The 21,082-nt window shown below is 39.7% G+C and overlaps 1 pseudogene; it reads right to left on the bottom strand.

Moving 5' to 3' along the window:
* Positions 1-10,321: 10,321 nt before the first annotated feature.
* On the bottom strand, positions 10,322-14,077 carry LOC104452367 (annotated as a pseudogene).
* Between the last annotated feature and the right edge of the window lie 7,005 nt (positions 14,078-21,082).

Genomic DNA, 21,082 nt, shown 5'->3' with positions numbered 1-21,082 from the left:
TAAGGATCCGAAGTTGACCCATTGTTTCAAATAAAGACCTTAACTGAATTTTGTGTCAAATAGGACCCGAAGTAATTAAGTTAATCTCTATTGAGAGCCTTAGTTCACCGGCAAACATTTTTCGGCGATTAAAATAGAGACAATTTTGTTAGAAATTTGTGATTGGAAAAAAAGGGAAAATTTTAAATTAATTAAGTTTAGGTTATTCATTTAAATGTTTATGTTTTCTTCTTTCTTCTCCCCCACTGCTTCTCAACCAAATTGCTGCCCGGTCATCATCACGACTCAATTCTCGTCGTTCTTCGCCTTGCTTGATCGATGGAGAATTTGGGTCTCCGCAAACGAAGAAAGAATCATCTAGTTTTCTTCTCGTTTTTGAATTCGTGCCTCAACCAGTAGAGAATTTGGGTCTTCGACTTTGAGGAGGATGGGTACAACAAATGGGGGAACTTCGATCTTTGACTTTGCAGAGGATGGTTACAAGGAACAAGGAGACCCTAGAAAACCTAGGTTTTTTTGTTTCTGTTTTAGGATTTGTTAATTTTCCCTATATTTATTTTTGGACAAAATTGTCCAAACTCCGATAGTCGGAAATGTCACATACTTGATAGCCGGCGAATATTTGGCTAACCAACAAGTTCATGTTCTTATTTGAAATTGATTCAATCACTTCGGGTCTTTATTTGAGACAGTGAGTCTATTTTAGGTCTTTATTTGATGCAAAATTCATTTCAAGTTCTTATTTGAAAAATTTGATCAACTTTGAGTTTTTATTTGGAATTTTCCCGTTTATATAATTGAGCTCCGTTGCAAAAAGGAGAGGGAAAGTGGCGTGCGAGTGCCACGTGCCAAAATGGAAGCACACTGGCGGTGCGCGACTCTCCTCCCCTCGGTAGTCAGGTAATTCGTTTTCTAGTAGCAATAAACTATAGCAAAAAGGCGAAAGCCTTAGGGAATATTTGGGTGGGTATCTGCTGTTTACCTAACAATACGTCAGCTATGTGTAGATTATTAATACATATGCTTAAACTTATGTCTGGACTTAATTGAAAAGAAAAAAAATCTGGGATGGTCCAATCGAAATAAATAATACGTATACAAGTTACATCAAGAACTTATTTCCCCGGATGGTTGCCTCTATTTGTACTAGCAGTTTGGTAGATTTGGAGTATCCCTCTGAAAGCTGCCCTTTTGCTTTACCGAGATATTCAATTGACTTGGGATTTGTGAACCCTTTCAGTAAATTGCAAGATTTTTGTACCATTTTACGCATTTTACCCCGTTTTAAGGAGCCTACTATTTCTTAGCATGTCATATTGTCTATTTAAATGATAGTAAAATGTACTGCGATTCAATATTGTAATCAAAAGATTGTGAATAGTGTGAACGACTATTCAAATCTGATGCATTGATGCATCCAACTACACTTAAGAATTGTCTGGATCTCGAGTGAGACTTGACGATTAATAGGATATTGAACTTAAGTGTTGTGCAGATTGCATAAATTAGAAACAGTGTTACTCTTACCGTCGTCTCGCCGAGGTCCCCAACTTCTTCCACTCTCTGACGAAGGAAGTACTCTCCACAAGAAGAGGACCGTCGAAAAGAAATAGGTTCTTAGAAAGTAATTAGCATGGCTTATTTGGAAGAACTTTGGGCTTTTTATAGCTGAAGTAAGCAGCATCAGAGATCATATTCTACATCATCTCTCTTTAAAGGACCACCTTGAGTTCGTCAAAATCCTTCTCGCGTGTCGATTCTCATCCACCTTTTTGTTAAAATAATAAGGTTCCTTCATCGATCATTCCCAGTTATCTTATTTGTTAAGTCATTGTGTAGAAATAAAGAAAGCCAGTCAAATTATTTGCACAAAGAAAACATCAGGTCGTCGACTTAAATGAGCACATGACTAGATCATAAAGTAGTACCAAACACGTGATCCATCGTCAACGACCATGAGGATTGATGTCAATATTAGCACACATCGGTGATTGTTACCGATCGGTTGTCGATATACTTCGACGTATGGTTAAGATGGTTGACAAGGAAATTGATCGGTAAGATTGATAAACTACCGAAGTATCAGAGAAAAGTTGAACGTGTAAAGGGCATTAAGGCACAGTTCAAGCTCGAAACTAATTGAGCAATGCAGATTGTGGAGCAACTAGCATACGACTTTGAGGGAACAAACCAAATGGAAACAAGATCATAGCATTGTGACAATATGGGCGCAAACTATTGGAGGTGGAGGAACATGGATACAACTACTAGAAAACTGTTTGGGAATGGTCATGGCACCACCACTATAAATATTATCTTTTAATGGGAAAAGTGCCAAAAAAGTCCTAAACATTTTGATTTTGTGCCGATTTAATCATAAACCTTTTTTTGGTGCCGATTTAGTCATAAACTTTTTTTACGTTGTGCCAATTCAATTCTTTCCGGCCAATTTTGGCGGTTTTCTAACTGGACATCGGCCGACTAACGTGACCTAATTGGCGCTAACATGTACAACTTTTAATAATATTTTAATAGTTTTTGAATTTTTCTTTTTTTATTTTTCTTTTTCTTTTTTTTTTTTTTTTCTTCTCATCTTCTTCCTCCAGCCAGTCACCGGAGCTCGGCGATCGGCCAGAGGCGACGGCTAGTGAGGTCGACCTCAACCTCACCGGCCACCTTGCCGGTGGCCACGAGGGCGGCTTCGCATCGGGCGGGCGAGGCTCACCTCGCCGTAGCCATGGGCGAGGCTCGATCCTCACTAGATTCGGCAAGGGTGGCGCAAGGCCGCCCTCGAGGCTGGGTGGCAAGGCTCGCCCTCGAAGGATGGCGGGTCGAGCCTTGCCCATGGTCGGCCATGGGCAAGCCCCGCCTACTCGAGGCCACCTCCTTGCGCCGAGCTGGCGGGGCTCACCCTCGCCGGCCATGGGCGAGGCTCAACCCTCACCAAATCCGGTGAGGACGAGGTGGCCAGCGAGGTTGACCTCGACCTCGGCTGGCCGTCGCCTCTAGCCGGTCGCCGAGCTCGGCGGGCCAGTGGAGGAAGAATATGAGAAGAAAAAAGAAAAGAATAAAAATAAAAATAAAAAGAAAAAAATATAAAATATAAAAATATTATTAAAAGTTGTACACGTTAGCGCCAATCAGGCTACGTCAGCCGGCCGATGTCCAGTCAGCAAAATCCAGCCAAAATTGGCCGAAAATGATTGAATTGGCACAACGTAAAAATGTTTAGAACTAAATTGGCACAAAAAAAAGATTTAGGACTAAATCGGCACAAAGCCAAAAAGTTTAGGACTTTTTGACACTTTTCCCATCGTTTAATAGAGAACCCCTCACCCCTCCCTCAATAAAATTCAAACAAAAATGCAATTTTGATTTATCTTTACTATCCTACACTATATTTTTAGTTTTCAGACTCGAGTCGTCAATTAAGTTTTGATGTGTTAATCAGTTGTAGTTTTTAGATTCGCATCATCGATTAAATTTTGGCGTGTGTCTCTATCCTAGGTGTTATGTACATAACTTGCATTTTCAAGCTTTGTTGTCAATTATATTTTGAGGAAGTGGCTATATTTCCAATTTTTGTCGTCGATTAAATTTTGACATAATTTGTAAGTATAGTTCTATTCAAAGTAAAGTTTATAGTTATTTCTTATTTACCTGTGATACTTCCATCCAAAGTCGTACAAAACCTGTCTCTTCCAATTACAAGACAAAGAATGACTTTTAATGAAAGATATTTTGTCACGGAAAAAATTCTAACGACTTGTTTATACTTTTCATGGATGCCCAACAATATGCAAGATTATAAGGGGTGTTGCTTCATCGATTTGCCTTGCATGATTCTTCAGAAGAACGATTGACATTGATGGGTGAACGAGTGGTACTTTAGAATCATCTTTTGCTCCCCATTAAGCTGTGAAAACCTTAGAATCATCTTTTGCTCCTCAATAAGCTGTGAAGGAGAGGTCCTGAGTAGATCTTTTGGTAGTGGGGTATTTCTCAATTAATTAGTGATTAAGTCTTCGTCCATTCGAACCTTATTGTAATCCAATGACCGAACAGGATTATCATCAACTTTTTGAATGTGGTCAAGTGATAGTTTAACAAATACTTACGTATTTTTACGTAATCCAGATTTATTTCCTTAACGTGGGGGGTTTTCATCCTTTAGAAAATATATTTTTATGTTACGAGAAAAGAAAGAACTTGGCCAGGTATGGACAACTTCAAAAAGTTATCCGACCCAAAAAAACAAACTTCAAAGAAAAAACTTCGGCAGATCTAGGCAAGTCGTGGCTTCGCCAAGGTTGGTGAGCTCGCAGCTCAATCGATCCTGGCATGCTTGGGCTCTGTTGAGGTTCGTGCTGAGCAAGGCGGAGCTTGTCTATGGCCATCATCGGCCGGTAGCAGTGGAGCGAGGAAGAAAAAGAAAAGGAAAGAAAAAATATTAAAAAAATTAAAAATCGATTTAAAAAAGAATAAAAATAAAAAGGACAAAAATAAAATAATTAAAAATTCGATTTTTAACAAAATTAAAAATTCAAATTAAAAAAATTCAAATTTTTGGTTGAAATAAATTCGTGAGAATGAAATCATTTTCCAATAATATCCAAATATTAGAAAACATTTATCCATGTACTGGTAGCTATCCGTATGGCATGGACTTTTGTCACCTTCTTGTGGGAACAGTTTGATCTGTTGATTGTCCAGTTCAATTAATACATTTGGAAAAACCAAAATTTCTGTTTATTTTCATGGGTATTTAACCTGACTTCGAGTGTAATCAAATTTGCCATCGACATCATGCTTATGGAGGAAGCAATGGTGTACCGAATGGCAACCCTAAAAAGTTTCAGATACTGAACTAGTGCACATAACTTCACTTTTGCCTTGGCTGCCAATATTCAAAAGAATAGAAGAAATATGTGAAAATTCAATTAATCAAATGAAATGATAGGGAGCATCTTTGTGCGAAAGACTCAGCGAAAATTGTCCTTAATGTTGCCGCCTTGCCAACAGAATAAGCATGTGAGTCGCACATTTATCCACATGCAACCTAACCGGCAAAGATTCAATTGATTGGTGAGCTCTGACCCTTATTTGAAATTAAGTTAGTCATTTTAGATTTTTATTTTATAGAAGGTTTACGTTGACCATCTTTTATGAAAACGATCCTGCTAAGTTGGCCATTTCTACAAAATTATTTGAGATAATGTCCACTTTGGACTTTCTTTTAGGAATACTTCAAGCAGTTAATTAAAAGGTGTACAGTATAAAAATTTCGGAGGTTTGTTTAAAAAAAAAAAAAAGAAGACAATGAACAATGATTGATTATTTTCATGTATCTTCAAAGTGTGTGAACGTGCAGTTCCAGTTTTCAAAATTACAAAGAGGTGAAATATATCCCCTTAATAACCGCTCAAAAGAAAATGTGTGTATAAGTTTAAGATTTTTCTGTCACAAAAAAAAAAAAGAATAAATGTGTTGCGGTCGCACGGTGCTATTTCTTTGTTAAATTTCGGAGGGTTGGTTAACTTGGTTTGGAATCTTAATCTATTGGTAATGGGTCATGGCTGGGCGGCCCGTGATCAGCAGTAGCTTGTTTTGGGTTTGCATCATTTGGGCCCGGCCTTCCCAGAATCCCATCCATACCCAATGGACCCGAAAGCATTTTGGATGGGCTGGATATGTGAAGTTTACTTATAATCGGCCCAATCATCGATACTGCAAATTCAATGTATACCCACCTCCACGTCTTCAACACAAGCAGTGGGGGGCGAGCAATTGATTCATCCTCATTCCAACACCCCCCAATCCCATCTTCTTTGATCACTTTCAGCTGAACTGAAAGCCTTGGTGATCATCCATATGGGGCTTCCTTTGTTGAATGAATGATGCAGATGGTCTTATTTGACCGCTTCTCGAGCGCAAGTCGATTGATCTCTAGTCTTTGAAACAGGGTTCATTCACGGCTCGTTCAGACCATTTACTGCATCGACAGTTACAATCGAGTGGCACTGACGATGAAATGCTAGTGTATAGCCAGCCTGACATTAGTGAGTTGACTATGTTTATATAAACTTGCAGTAATTTTGCGGTCCACCAGATGAAGTTCCACGCAATATTTTTTTTTTCTTTTCACCTCTCCTAGTACGATTTTGTGTGTGTGTGTCTTGCTTTTTCACCTCGTTTCCTAATCTAATTGTCCGTGTCATCTACCAAGAATGCTAAATTCCGGGATAAAAATAACCCTCATATACTTAGATGGGATGGTCGTGCGTCAAGCAAAGGAACAAAAAGAAGTCCCCAAGTTGGCCAATTAGTGTACCTTCGAAACCATAGAATCAATATAGGTATTGGATGGAACACACCGTTTTTTGCCGTGTCGCACCAAAAATTCAACAATGTAGATTGACCAAGAAAGGTTACATCGGAAGCCACGATACTTTGTTGATAGTTGGACCCTTCGATTATGCAAAATAGAGACCATCCCCAGAATTTTGTGAGAAATTATCACGTGCAATAAGGGGATGCAGCTATGGACATTTGTCAATTGAATTTAATGTGAGACTCATCAAGTTCAACTATGTGATGGATAAAATGAGTGAGCACAGGTTATCTTAGCGCTTGATCTCATTTTGTCTTCAAAAGGCTTGACAGCTTGCCCAAGTCAATAAGGCTCGAAGCCTCGAAACACATCACAGCAGCATGAACAGGTAATTTCGTTCTTGGGTTGGATTTTACCTATATAGCCTCATTTGGGCCCACTCAGGCCTAGTCTTTTATGTGAAATAAAATTTAATAAATTTTGAGACATGGATCGGTTTGGATAAGGATTAGTAAGTCACCCCAATGATCAAGTTTAGTTGGACTCCTTATTGGTTTTGGGATTAAGGTTGTAATTGAAGAGACATTCTGGTGCGCTTGAGGTATGACCGAAGCCTATTTGGGCTTTTCTTATTAGCCTAGATAGGCTAAAATGACCGACCCGCTATAGTCTGGGCCATCTCAATTTGAGAGAAAAAGAGGATCAATGATTTACCTATTTTAGAATTTTTACAATGAAAAAAATAAGTGATGTGGTAGATGTGGCTCAGACGTATCAGTTTGAAAAATCCTGTGAGGCGAAAATTAAATTGTACCGGTTCGTAATCATTGTGGTGTCAACCATTTTCTTGTTCCATCCATAAATACTTATATTCTAGCCACTTAATCAGAGAATTCGTTGGCAAGCAATTACATCTAGGGACCAAAGTCTGCAATTCGGTCGCTAAATCGCTCGTTGACCTGGTGGTTTTCTTAGTGGCGACCAAAGTCTGACATTTTGGTACCATTTTGTAGCCAGAAGGGGGAACCGGGATTTTATCCCGTTGCTGTCTTTGCAATTCCTCAACCTAAAGAGTCCGGTTTTACACGCTATACAGCTCAATCTGAAACGCAATCCGCGTACTATTTTCCATCTTCACAAAAATATGTTGCTTTCATTATATAGTAACATCCCAATTTTCATTAGTGTTGATAACTTCAAAGTTTCGTTCGTTTCATAAAAAAAATGTTATTTTTCTGTAAAATGCTTTCCAAGAAGGTATTTTTTAGGAAAATGACTATTTTGTCGGTATTAAGATGAAACTTAAAAATAAACTAGAAAATTTTTTTCTACTGTTCGGTAAGGAAAATTTTTCCTCCATGCACTCCTTTTAAATGTTTTTTTATTATTTTAATAGATTTTTTTTTTTATTATTTTTAATTTTTCCTTTTCGTTTTTTTCCTTCATCCTTGGTCGGAATCCTTACGAGGCTTGAGCTCGTTTGTGGCTGATAAGAGGAAAAAGAAAAAGAAAAAGAAAAAGAAAAAGAAAGAAAAAGATCTTGAATATCACTAGGCCGATGTGGAGGAATGCGCCCTTAAGGTCGCCTAGAAAAGTGAACGAGTTGAGATGCATAGTTGATTAAGACCTTCAATGGAATTTTCAGTTGTATACTTTCCTTTCACGCAATTAGCCGTACCTACAACCATATAATTCTACAGTACAAATGCTATTTCGCGGGCCCACTTTTCACGATCACAAAACGGCCTTTGACCGTCTAATTCCTTTTAAAAAATTCATAAATGAAACACGAGGTTATACGCTAATACATCAGAGGTGTTGCTCTCAAGTCTCAAGGATAAGATAGTGACGGTCCTCGCACGTTCAAAGACTTGGCTTTAAAAAACAATTATACGTCATCATCACAAAATTCTGTGACCACTTGGGAGTAAATTATAAAAGCGAGAATTAAGGCGTCCTGAAACCTTACCAGCTTTTAGCTCTCTTTCCATTTTCTCATGTGTGAACGGTGGTCACTGTCCAGATGATTAAGATAACGATGCAGCCCACAATGCTGATTTTTGTGATGATGTCTAACATCCACAAATTTTGTTTTAGCCGATTTTTGACCTTTGACATAAAAACGCAAGAAAGTGAAAAAGAACGTAGCGCACAGCACAGAGCACGAGCTACCAAAAGTTATCGACAGTGCGTATGAAAGACTCGTTAAAAAAACGACCCGCCAATCGCTCCGTTGCAACTGCTCAAAGCATGGACCCGGGTCCGCACGGATCGGGGGTGCGGCTCAAGCGATCAACAGTTATGATGCATCCGGTTCGCGGACCCGGATCCAAACGAGGCTTCCCACGAAGGTCGATACAGACGAGCTGGCAAGAGAGAGTGCACTGGTTCGAAGTCCTCGTGATCGGGACCAGAAGCGGTGCCCTGGAAGGGGAGATGGTGATCGCTAATTAATTGATTGACCGAGTCTTTGATTACGAGTCGGCAGTGGCGTCGGTAGCGTTTCCCAAACTCATATCCGGAAAAAGCCAGAGTCGACGAAATTGACATAATTGCTCGTCTCCCACCCTTTTGAATTGTCGCAAACCATGGAAGCTTCACTCGGATCTTCTTTCCTTATTCTTTACGCGTTTATGTGTGTAGAAGGATCTTTTTTTTGTCCTAATTTTCGAGTTCACAAACGATTCCCACTTACCGCAAAGTCCAGTCAAATCTTCTGTTTAGGCTTTTAGTTGACTGAAAGGCTCGATTGACATGATTGTTGGCACCAGTGAATTTGGATTATCCTGGTGAGGGTTTCCAGCTGTATTTCTGATTTTTTTGTTTTTATGGGTAGATAGAGATCCATTTTATTTCCAGCTGAAACTGTTTTATTCGCATCGTTTTCCCACTGGCGGAGACAAGATGATAAACACGAGTCGCAACTTGAAACAAATGTGAGGCATGCAGAGAGAGCTCTCGCTTTTATCATTTGTCGTTCATATACTTTAGCACTTTTCCATTTTCACAAATTCTCTAATTGAGTCTTTACGATACTTAGTCCGACCACGTAAAACTATTTAGAAATAAACAGAAGTTGCAAGAAAAATTGAATTCATCCACGCCATTCAGAAAAAAACGGAAGTGCAGAATTCTTTTCCAACTTGCTGATTAGTGGAAAGTCAATGCAAAGCACGTTCACTTTAGACCAACTTTGCACTTGGACGTGCAGACTAAATTCTCATATGATGGGACCACAAATGCAACAAATTGGTTTTACCTAAAAATGAGCGTGTGATTTAATTTATAATTTCTATAACTTTGCGTTTCACATGCAGTTTCTCCTTATTGCAAGAAAGATCAAACACTATTTGAGATGACTTCTATGTTTTAATCTATGGCTTTTCATAAGCTTTTTACATACACGCAACTCTTAAATTTTATTTAGCATGAAACACTTGAAATTGCTTAAAACGGTACAAATATGGATAGGTTACGTCCAGAAAATAGCTATGAAAATAGAAATTATTTTTCATCAATTATCGAAATTTAGAAAGAAAGTCGTGAGGGAAAACTAGATAATCCCCAACAGAAAATAGCTGACAAATGCAGGAGCCCCCTAATAGGTCCAATTCAGATGGTCCTCGATCTCGCTCGTGGGATCCAGCCCAGACACGCAACGCCACAAATTGTTTAAATGACTCCACTGACTAAAAAGGTCACACGAGTCTTCTTCTGGCCGCCAAACAATTTTTAGAATCTAATAAAAGCAAACAAGCAAATAACAGTCGGGCCCTACATGATATAGGCGATCATTATTTTGTTTTTCATTCATGAATGAGAATGGACCTTGGCCTCATCATCAAACGTCAATAATGCAGATGTTTGTTTGGGGGATTCTTATTTTACTAGAAGCAGACGACTCTTATTTGTATATGCTCCAAAAAGAAGCAAAGTAGAAAGTTCAACCTTGCGTTACACACCAAAATTCCTTATCCAAACATAACGGAGTAATTTCCCTTCCTAAAGCGTCCTCTGAAATTAAGAAAGAACCATGATAACGGGTAATTTAGTGGCTAGTCTCGAAAGGCTTGTAGGACATGAGATGGAGCGCGACCCCGGCGATGGAGCCCGCAGCAGCGGCAAGACTGATGCTGAGGCAAGCTAGACTGAGCATCTGGAGGCCGAGCCATTTGGTTCTCCACTTGGGGATCTTCATTTGGGCGATGTACATCTCGATCGGGAAATAAACCGTCAAAGGCCAGAATCCCAGAGCCCCGAGCAGTCCGATCACTTCATTGAAGAACGGAAGCAGCATCGAGATCATGGTGGTTACAATCACAAAAATGGTTCGCGAAATCAGCCGGAAGACATATAGCTTGTACGTTCGGAAACCCGGGACCGGGATCTCGATCTCCCTGGTGATGAATTGGCCATCTGCAAACCTTCTCATGGCGCGTTTCTCGATGAAGGCCAAGATGGGTTGCGAGTAGGCTTGGTAGGCACCTATGAGGTGGATCGCGATGGCGGCATTTGCTATGTCGACGAGCCAATCAGGGATGAAGAACTCGAAGCCCGCGAGGAGGTGCCTTGGTGCCATGTCCCCGAAAGCGCCATAGGCCATGCAGGCACAGAGCAAGTAGAATAGAGTAATAACCGCCAAACTGACCAACGTGGCCTTCCTCATCGTCTTGGCCTCCGGTGGTGGGGATTTAATGGTGTCCTGTTTTCAACGCAAATCAGTCAATTACCACACCAGTAAGTAGAGCAAAGAGGTAGTTTTTCTGAAAGTCCAGGGTTGTTTTTGTATTACAGCTATCATCGGAACATGTCCCGTAACTTTACCTGAATTTCAATGAGGTTGATAGAGAATGCGTAGGCGAAAGCTATGTCACCAAGAGCCTGGAAGCTCCTCCACATCTTCTGGTTTTGAGTGACGGTGCCAATGCTTATCCCAGTGAGACTTCCTTTGAGTTTGCCATTTTCTGGTTGAGATTTCAGAAGACAAAATATGAGGGCTAGTGTCAGGCTTTCTTCTCCTCAATCTTTCTAGTTTAATCTAATGATCACATTAACTTGTTCATACACGAAGAATTGATCACACGAAAATGCGCTAGAAACCTGCTACTTTTGTGATGCTGAGGGCAACTCCGATGCTTAAGTAAGTGAACGACATAACGGTGGCCATGATGGAGAGCCACCACAGCTGGTCAAAGTTCGGAATCTGAGAAAGAATGATCTCAATGACCGCAAAGGCGATCATGTATAAATTGCTACTTGTGTGGCAGGGCCTATCGTCACCTTTCTCATGAAAGCAGTTTGATCTTCCGATTGCCCTGTTTGAGAAAACATTCAATAAAATCAAAAATAACAGGAGTAGTAGCGGGCCCAATTAACAACTTTAGCAATCCCATTTTTCTCTTCATTTTCTTTGGTTTTTAATTTGACGTCCGAGTATAATCAAATTCATCACTCACCTCATGCTTATGGAGAATGCAACGGTGTACCCAATGGCAACCCCGAAAAGGTACAGGTACTGAACCAGTCCATATGACCACTCTTTTCCCCTGCCTGCCCATATCGAATACAAGAGAAGAAACGGAGAAAGTCTAATTAATCGGATAAAATGAGGAGCGCCTTTATGCAAAAACATTTGGCGGGTCGTCCAAGATTTTCTAAAATTTCTATTTTTGGATTCTTACCAAGATTGGAGCGGACCGCGTCCGTGTAAGTGTAGTTGCGCTCGCCCCTGACAGGGTCACCGCAGCGATAACAGTCGGCCAAGAGGGCGGAGGTGTAGTTAGTGATGAAGGAGAACGAGAGCACCACCACTGGCCCAATGATCCACCCTAGCTGCGCAATCGCCATGCCAGAGGCAGCACTCTCAGCCCGATCACATCTGTGATTATGCGAGCACTGGCCGTCCACACGGTCCCTGGTTTGAATCCAGAACAACAACACCGAACTCTGGAATCAGTAAGAGTTGCCGAAAAAAGTTTACCTCTCTTCTCAAGCACACAGGAAACTAACTAAACGTTTCGTTTAAGCTGGGGAAGAGGGGGTTTCCGTTTCGGGCCCCTTCTCGAGGGGCCGAACCCAACTCTGCCTGTCAGCACTGAGCAGATCGTCCACTGGTTTTGTTCAACTCACGGTTTCTCTCAGCAGTCAAAATATTGAAGGGAAAACGACCCCCATAAAAAATAAAAATAAAATAAAAAAGGAAAGAAAGGATTCGGGTAAAGCTTTTGAACAAGGCCGAACCCAACTCTGCCTGTCAGCACTGAGCTTATCGTCCACTGGTTTTGGTCAACTCACGGTTTCTCTCAGCAGTCGAAATATTGGAGGGAAAACGACCCCCATAAAAAATAAAAAAATAAAAAAAAGGAAAGAAAGGATTCGGGTAAAGCTTTTGAACAAGGCTTCCTTGCCAATTCACTTGGAGCAGAGTTTGATCAAAACTCTTTCATCCTAACCCTAGGCCAGAAACTGGTGAAAAAACAATAATAAAAAATTCAGATGAATTAAAAAAAAAAAAAAAAGTGTCCATGTTGGTGTTTTCCAACTAAAACTGATTGACTGACTAAATTGAGAAAAAAATTAATATGTTTAAGATTAAGCTGGCAAACTGTAAGAAAACTTAGGATTAATTTTTTTTTTTGGGGTCAAATATGACTAAAATGATGTAATTAAAAAATTTAGGATTGAGTTAGCAAATCATGAAAAAGTAAAAGATTAAATTGATCAATAAGTGCAATAAAAAAGACTTTTTTGATAATTTTTTAATTCGCAATAAAACCTGTCCAAAAGTGCCTTCCCCCTCCATAGTTTGTGCAACCGTTTAAGAAAGACACTCCTAGGTTGAATCTCAATCTCTACTTTCCCCCAGCGGTCAAGAAACGAAGGGATACAAAGGAGAAAAGAAAAAGGAAACGGGCAAAGCTTTGAACGAGAGGCTTTTGCTGAGCGAAATCACCAAAAAACAGAACACAGTTTGACCATAAAGATAAAAGAATTCAAGTACTCGTGTCTTGCTTACCAGTTCGCCTGTGACGGCCGTCGTCGTCATAGCCGCTGGAGCCACCGCTACCTTGCCGAGGCAGGGAAAGCGAAACCTCGAAACCATTTCCGTTCTGACTCATTTTCCTGTCACCAAGATCAAATGAACCCAAATTTAGTAAGTAGCTCGGAGAAAAGGGTGTCAGAAGCTGTGACGAGAGCAGGAACAAAATGGGCGATGTGCCTTTGGACAGTTTCTGTCCGTGTGTAGTGTATTGCGACACCAGAAGCACTGACTATAGGAAAGAGACACAGAGACGCAAGTACGCTAACCAAGAGACAAGGAGTCAGGATGAAATGCGAGAGCGAAGAAGAAGGAGAAGAAGAGATGGAGTTGAGGAAGGAATAGGGAGGAGAGGGCGTTGAGCTTTAATAGAGAAGACGAGGGGGGGGTGTTGGAGATAGGGCGAGGGAGAGATGGAGAGTGAGAGTGACGTGCGACTGTAGCAATGAATCGTGGCGAGATTAGACAGCTCCTTCAACGGACTTCTTTTGTAACTCTCGCCTGCTGCTCCCGGGACCATGCAGCGGACTGGATCACCAAAGCGCATCGCCGTAAGGGGGGTTGGAGATAGGGCGAGGAGAGATGGAGAGTGAGAGCGAATAGCAATGAATCGTGGTAAGATTAGACAGCTCCTTCAACGGACTTCTTTTGTAACTCTCGCCTGCTGCTCCCGGGACCATGCAGCGGACTGGATCACCAAAGCGCATCGCCGTAAGGGGGGGGTTGGAGATAGGGCGAGGGAGAGATGGAGAGTGAGAGCGAATAGCAATGAATCGTGGTAAGATTAGACAGCTCCTTCAACGGACTTCTTTTGTAACTCTCGCCTGCTGCTCCCGGGACCATGCAGCGGACTGGATCACCAAAGCGCATCGCCGTAAGGGGGGGGTTGGAGATAGGGCGAGGGAGAGATGGAGAGTGAGAGCGAATAGCAATGAATCGTGGTGAGATTAGACAGCTCCTTCAACGGACTTCTTTTGTAACTCTCGCCTACTGCTCCCGGGACGCAAACCATGCAGCAGATTAGATCACCAAAGTGCATCGCCGTAAGTCTTTACCCCCAAATTGGTTAAATGTGCCACCTCAACCCCTTCTGAATATTTTATGTTATGATCTTAAGTTACCGTCTACTTGTAATCCGCGTTTTTAATGAAAGTAAATCTCATTTTCGACCCAAAAAAAAAAGTCGGGATGATAAAGAATCTATACCCAAATCAATCCAAAAAGTAAGAATAATAACTTCAAAACGCAAATGAATTATAAAACAATAGGGAATTATTCAACTCATCCCTAGTCAAGCAACAATAGATATTTGTATTTGATAAAAATAACAACTCATAAAAGATTAACACATAAGATAAAATAAATAATAATAACTTCAAAACGCAAATGAATTATAAATATAAAGTCGCGTCAACCCAGTGATGCATCAGAGGGGCCTGCAACGCTCAGGAATTTTATAAACGTTGGCAACTTCTGGTAGGCCTAAGTCGACAACATCACCTCTTCTTTATCGGACGAGTCTTGGACAATGTCTCAACATAAACATTTAAAACTTTCCAACGACAAACTACATCTAATTGCTATAATTTGCCATTGCGAATAAAAATACAGCGCGTAGCCACGACTGTCCACGTGGAAAGTATTTCAATGCAAAAAGGAGTCAACTCCTGCCCGAGTTCGCCCTTAAAAAAGATAAAAAAAATCTTGTCCATGAAAAGGAGATCATCACATGGACGGATAGTCCGATGGAGGAAATAGCACAATTTTTACTGGGCCTAGTAATAACTTCAACTTGGTTTTGCTCAATGTTCTGTCCGAGGGATCCAATCGATCCGATTCCCACCCCAAAACTGGACTGGAATTGTCCGTCACCTATTCCAATTTTATGGTACTAGGAACCAGACCGACATCCTTGAGAATAGTCCATAATTGACAAGTCCAGTCCGATCCAAGCTGAATCAATAGTACAATAGAGATATAATTCTCGGCCTACACAACTACTTTCCTATTATATAAGTCAGTTCCTATGTTCAAACTTACATCCACTGTTATGTTGGCCACCACAAAACGAAGAGGAGAAGGTGATTACCGTGACATCCTGCGAGATGGGAAAGTCTTTCACATGTCAATTTTACATGGCCGTTGGGTGTAAGCAATCAATCAAGTTATCTCAGTTATATGCATTTCATCTTACACATAAGGTGTCACTCCTATATAATATACGTATTACATTAAAAAAAATTCGTACAAGGAGGCCTATTTGAGTGATTTGTCGGGCTTTTAGGTTGTGCAATTAATGCAAAGGCTTAAGAACTAGAAGTATAGTGGACTGTACAGGTGAATTTCTTCTTATTCTTTACTTTGATGATACTAAAACTCTACCATAATGAAGGCGCAGTCATTATTTAAGACTTTGCAGACGCACTTTAAATTAGGATATAGGAGAAATTTTGTGTTAGATCTCAGTAAGATACGATTACTTTCGCAGAAAAAAGAAGACATTATTGATGAAAATTACAACAAACAATTTTACCCATCCGCCTGAACAATCAAAATAAACAAAAATAAACAAAAATCAGTAACCCTAGCAACTTCTTTCACAGCTAAATATATAGAGCACTTCCTCTCATAGCAACGACAGATTTCTTCTGCCATAGTTCGCTCAACTCGATACGAAAGGATGTTTTTCACAATAGCAATCGAACTTATTATTATCCGCACAAGTTGTGGTTTCGAAAGATCATTTCAACTCACTACAAATTAAATCATTAGCTATAGATGAATGATGTATGATGAATTGGGGCTTCTTTCTCTCGGTCCAACTCACAGTGAACGCTCTTGAAACCAAACCCAAACCTAACTCTGCAACCATTATATTCTACCGCGATGAACTTGGGGTGAGACGGTCAACAGGATAAAGGCGGTGGGATCGATGGACAAGTCATTTGGCATTTTGCACAACGCCGGTAAACAATGGAAACCCTAATTTTTTATCCGTCATCCCATTTTGATTAGCAACACAGCAACAAACCCATTAACAGCGAATTCTTCTTTATAAAAAGAGAACGATAAAAGCATACAAAACAACTGGGGAAAAAGAGAGTTGATTACTCCAATGCCCTCCATACTTTGCCAAAGGACATCAAAAAAGACTTACGAAATTAATCGATAAAGTAAATCGGGCAGACCATTTCATACGTCATAACCGTCTATCATGTCTTTGAGTAATTTTTTTCTGCAAATCATTTGGATTACATTACGACAAAATTGTCAGTTTATTCTAAGTTTGTTTCAAAATAACGGATGTGTTTGACCGATAAAGTTAGTGAAGCTAGATTAGATGACATTAGCTTGCATACTTTCATTCCAAGCTTGTTTAAATTAGGTCAAAGGGCATTGTAATACGGGGTAATCCAACATGTTGGGATAGGGGACGTCAGGTCAATCCCTCAGAGCATGTGAAAGATCCTTTAATCTTTATATATAGAGGATGTCGGACCAACTACCCTCAAGAGGAAACCCCCAAGGAGCAAACTTGTTTCGTGTATTGGCACGAATAATTCAAATGGAATGATTAGACAAATTGGTCTGCAAAGTTGACTCAGTTTGCGTGGCTAATCTCCTATGACCCTACCACCATCACTATTGAGGTTGTCCTACATCAATTATGAAAGGGATTGATGGTCGGTTTATAAATGAGGGAATGTCTCACCCATTGAACTGGCTTTAGGGAAGAGAGAGATTCAAAATCACCCAATATTGGTATTAGAGCTTAAGAGAGATTGATGGGCCTCCAACCTATTTGAGATATCATATCTTGATGCAGAAGGATACCACTCACACAAGGCCTCTCGGTTTGGCGAGTGGAGGTTGTGACTGGGTCAAGCTCTAAAAGTCTTTAGATCAATCCGTGATACGCATTCATGACCTCCTTCTCCCCTCACTTCTGTTTTTTTTCCTCTGTACGTGATGTTTCGTTTCTTGTATTCTTTACCGACCGAAGCAAAGGAAAAAATAGACCTCGCCGCAACACGTATGAGCAAACATCAGCAATTGAAAGGTCTGATCAACATTCGAGCCTCAAATTCAATTCTTGGAAAACGACCATCCGCCCCCCTTAAATAACTTCTAAAAGGTGATAGCGGTGCCCTCCACGCAGGCCAAAAGGATGCATTCCCTTCAAGCTTTTTGCCAATAGGGTCATTCATGCTATGAAGCAGCTTGATTTTGCGGCCGAAGAATTTGCTTAGAAGGTTGATTGCAACTCGAATCAATTTGATCGCAAAGCTTGCTTTTTGGCAGAAGACAAAATTTGAACTTGAATTTGCTCAAAAGATTATGCAACCGAAGCTTTTGCTTGTTGGCAGAAGACAAAAGGTGAATTGGAATTGAATAAGAAAGTTGTACCGTATTGCAAATTGATTTGGAACGCCTTTTTCACTTGTGTTTTGTCAATCGGGTATGCCCAAATTCAGGATAGGTTTGTTCTTGCCGACAAGAAGCATGACGAAACGGCGTATAAGCTATTGGGCCAACTTAATTTTAGACAAATTGATTGCTTAGTCGATCTGTATTCTATTAATAAGTTCGCACATGGTAACTTTTAGTAATGAGTCATGATATGCATCCGAGCGGTCACATCAGTAGCCCGGGTTTTTCTTTTTCCGTTTTCTGCAATTACTTTTTTTTTTTTTTTTTTTGGGCAGAAAGAAATAATATTAGATGGAAACAGAATTACAGCCTGCAGTTACGGCATCTGATACAAGAAGATCCGAAAGGGGAGGAGGGAGGGGGTGGAATTAGGTAAAAGATAGCCCTTGCTATCTTTAAACTTTTTGTTTCACTTTAACCGAGGTTTACTTAACACTTAATGCGATCGAATATGACAATATTTAGCATTAAAGTTAACTTATATCGTCTTCTCCTAAGCTATCTAATATAGAGGTAGAGTCTAGACAAATGGAGGTAGGACAATTGTTGCTCTGACCTATAGTTGTGGACAAGCTATAGATATCCATGGCGTTCGCTTTGATGATTTTTTTTTAACATAAATTGCTTGTTTTTTAGATAAGGCTAGAGGCCAAACGAATAAATTATGGCAACTTTTTTATGGAACGCGAAGACACATTATCTCATGGGTGACCCTATTGAATTCATATCGATTCTTGACGACCTTAATTTCTCTCAGCTCTTTTCAAAGGCGGGCATGTGTTTTGACTTTTAAGCGGTGTTCGTGGTGGTGGTGGTGGCCGCCACCTGGCCAAATGTTGTTCGTGGTGGTCGTGTTTTGACTTTTAAGCGGTGTTCGCCCGTTGCATACGTTTTTGGAACAGCACGTTATGTGAATTCATATATCACAAGTGCCTGACAAGGACTTACTAGCATTGTCTCGCAATAATTAATTTAAAATAAAAGTGCATATTATAATTCTGTCGCCAAACAGACCAATTGATTTCTTTAATTTTTTTAAGTGCTTTTTTAAAAGTTTTTTTCTCTTGAATAAACACACGGTAGCCGACATAATAAAGTAGGCAATAATACTTTAAACATTGAACTAGACATCTGCCAAACTGCTTTAATAATGGTCCTTAGAATTTCAGTCTTGGATTAGCGTGTCGCAATTCTTGGACGTTCTTGTCAAAGAGCCGGCAGAAGGGGAAGATAATAGACGTGGCTTCGCACGCCCCGGGTGGGGAAGCTGCGTCGATGCTGCGCCCTTAAAACAGTAGAATAATAGACCCATTGGATCGGATCTATCGATTGAATCTGTCTCCTTCCATGGAATAATTTAATAATCAATCAATCCACATCAAACTTTATTTATGACATGCCTGGTTTAACCAGGGAACCCAACAACTCGGCAAGAAAACACGAAAAGTCAAAAAGCATTAATTGGATATTTTATGAATTTTTATATATCTATTTCTAAGGACAGGCGTACCAAATTCCCAATCGCGTAGTCCTTTTCTGCTCCAAATTAGAAAAAAAAAATCGACTTTTTTATTTACAGTTTAGGTAGGCCTTTTATTCTATTTCACGCCTTCATATATATATATATTTTGTATCCTCAAATCATTTTACTAACCTGATTGATGTGATCAAGTATTTTTATAGATGATGAATCATGAAAGCGCTAATCTTTTTTTCTTTTTTTTTGTTTACTTCAAACAAAAATGAATGGAGAGAATGACATGAACTAATACATTGAGGATGATGCTCCTTTCATTGGCTTTTGTGCAGATGAAATTGCTCTATTTCACGGTTAGAGCAGTTATTGATAGTTGGGGAAAAAATTACGACCGATTCCTTTAGAAAAACATACAAAATGGATATATATTGACCTCACTATTCTTAACACCTAAGGTTCATGCTATGTTAGGATATTTCACCATGAGGAGCCATCGATGATCAAGGATATTAACGCTTCAATAACTCAAATGGTATCACCTCTCCACATATTTCCAGTTGTGCTTGTCAATTGTATGCTAGGATGGCATGTTTACTTTCTCCGCCTCCCATGGATGTTCTCCTCAGTTTGTGTGGATAAAGTCTATGGTGTCGAGAATATATATAGTTTCACTCGCAAGGATGATCTTCTAATCTCATGTTGTCATTATAATCCAATTAAGCTATGATACCATTTTCTCCTGACCAAGTTCGGCGAATAATTACTCTAGCAATTTTTTTTAGAGTTTCCGGGTTCTTCACCAATTATATGGCGCCGGGTTGTGATTTCCTTAATTAATTAATATTGTTATTTTAAGAGAGTGGGCAGGTCAGCGGGCCGGTTTTGAGTTTCCGGTAAGAAAGAAAAACCACTGGTTTCTCACTCAAAACCACGAGTGCCACTTTGACTGGTTTTTTTCTTTTTTTTGGCTACAAAGAACTTTCTTTCATGATTCAATGTCGTATTAGGCGGTCCTAAGAATGACGTGGAAATCACGGATCTTGCAATCTATACTTTACGTGAGAAGGGGAACATTATTAGAGAAATTAAGGAGGAACAATATAAAACATGAAAGATTTATATAGTTCGATTCGAATATTGAGTCCACGAAAGAAATTCCTTTTGAATATAAAGAATAAAAGGTTTATAATTACTCAATCTCTCAAATGCTTCGTGGTATATACAGTTTAGAAAGTCCTACAAAATTTTACATTGTATCAAAAAGAGGTCTTAAGTTTAAATCATACTAGATCTCATTTGCCTCCCTAACTAAATATATCCATACTTAATACTAAGCAAAAAGACCAGAATGAGCTTGAGAATGTGAACAAATAATTAAATATTAAATCGCATATTCATCTAATCGGTGACCAAACTGAAGTTTGAGAGAAAATTATCAAAATAGTCCTAAATTTTTTATAAATTTTCCAATTCAATCATAAACGTTTTTTTTTTTTCAAGCAATTCAGTCATAAATATTTTGTAATTGTATCAACTCGTTCATCACCTATTGGCACTAACTGTCCGACTAACACTAACGTAGATAATTTTAATAATAATTTATTTTAATTTTTCTTTTCCTTTTTTTTTCCCTTCTACCTCCTCCCTCCTTCATCTGGCCAGCCAACTAGAGGCAAGTGCTAGTGAGGGCGAGGTTGCCCTTGTCATGGCTGGGCAAGGCCTAACTTGCCTCTGGCCCAAGCAAGCCTCACTGGCACTCACAATGTGGAAAGCCAACTTACATATCTTTTCTCATATAAGCTTC

The sequence above is a fragment of the Eucalyptus grandis genome, chromosome 7 (assembly GCF_016545825.1).
Source record: "Eucalyptus grandis isolate ANBG69807.140 chromosome 7, ASM1654582v1, whole genome shotgun sequence".
Classification (NCBI taxonomy): Eukaryota; Viridiplantae; Streptophyta; class Magnoliopsida; order Myrtales; family Myrtaceae; genus Eucalyptus; species Eucalyptus grandis.
This window is presented reverse-complemented; position numbering and strand designations above follow the sequence as displayed.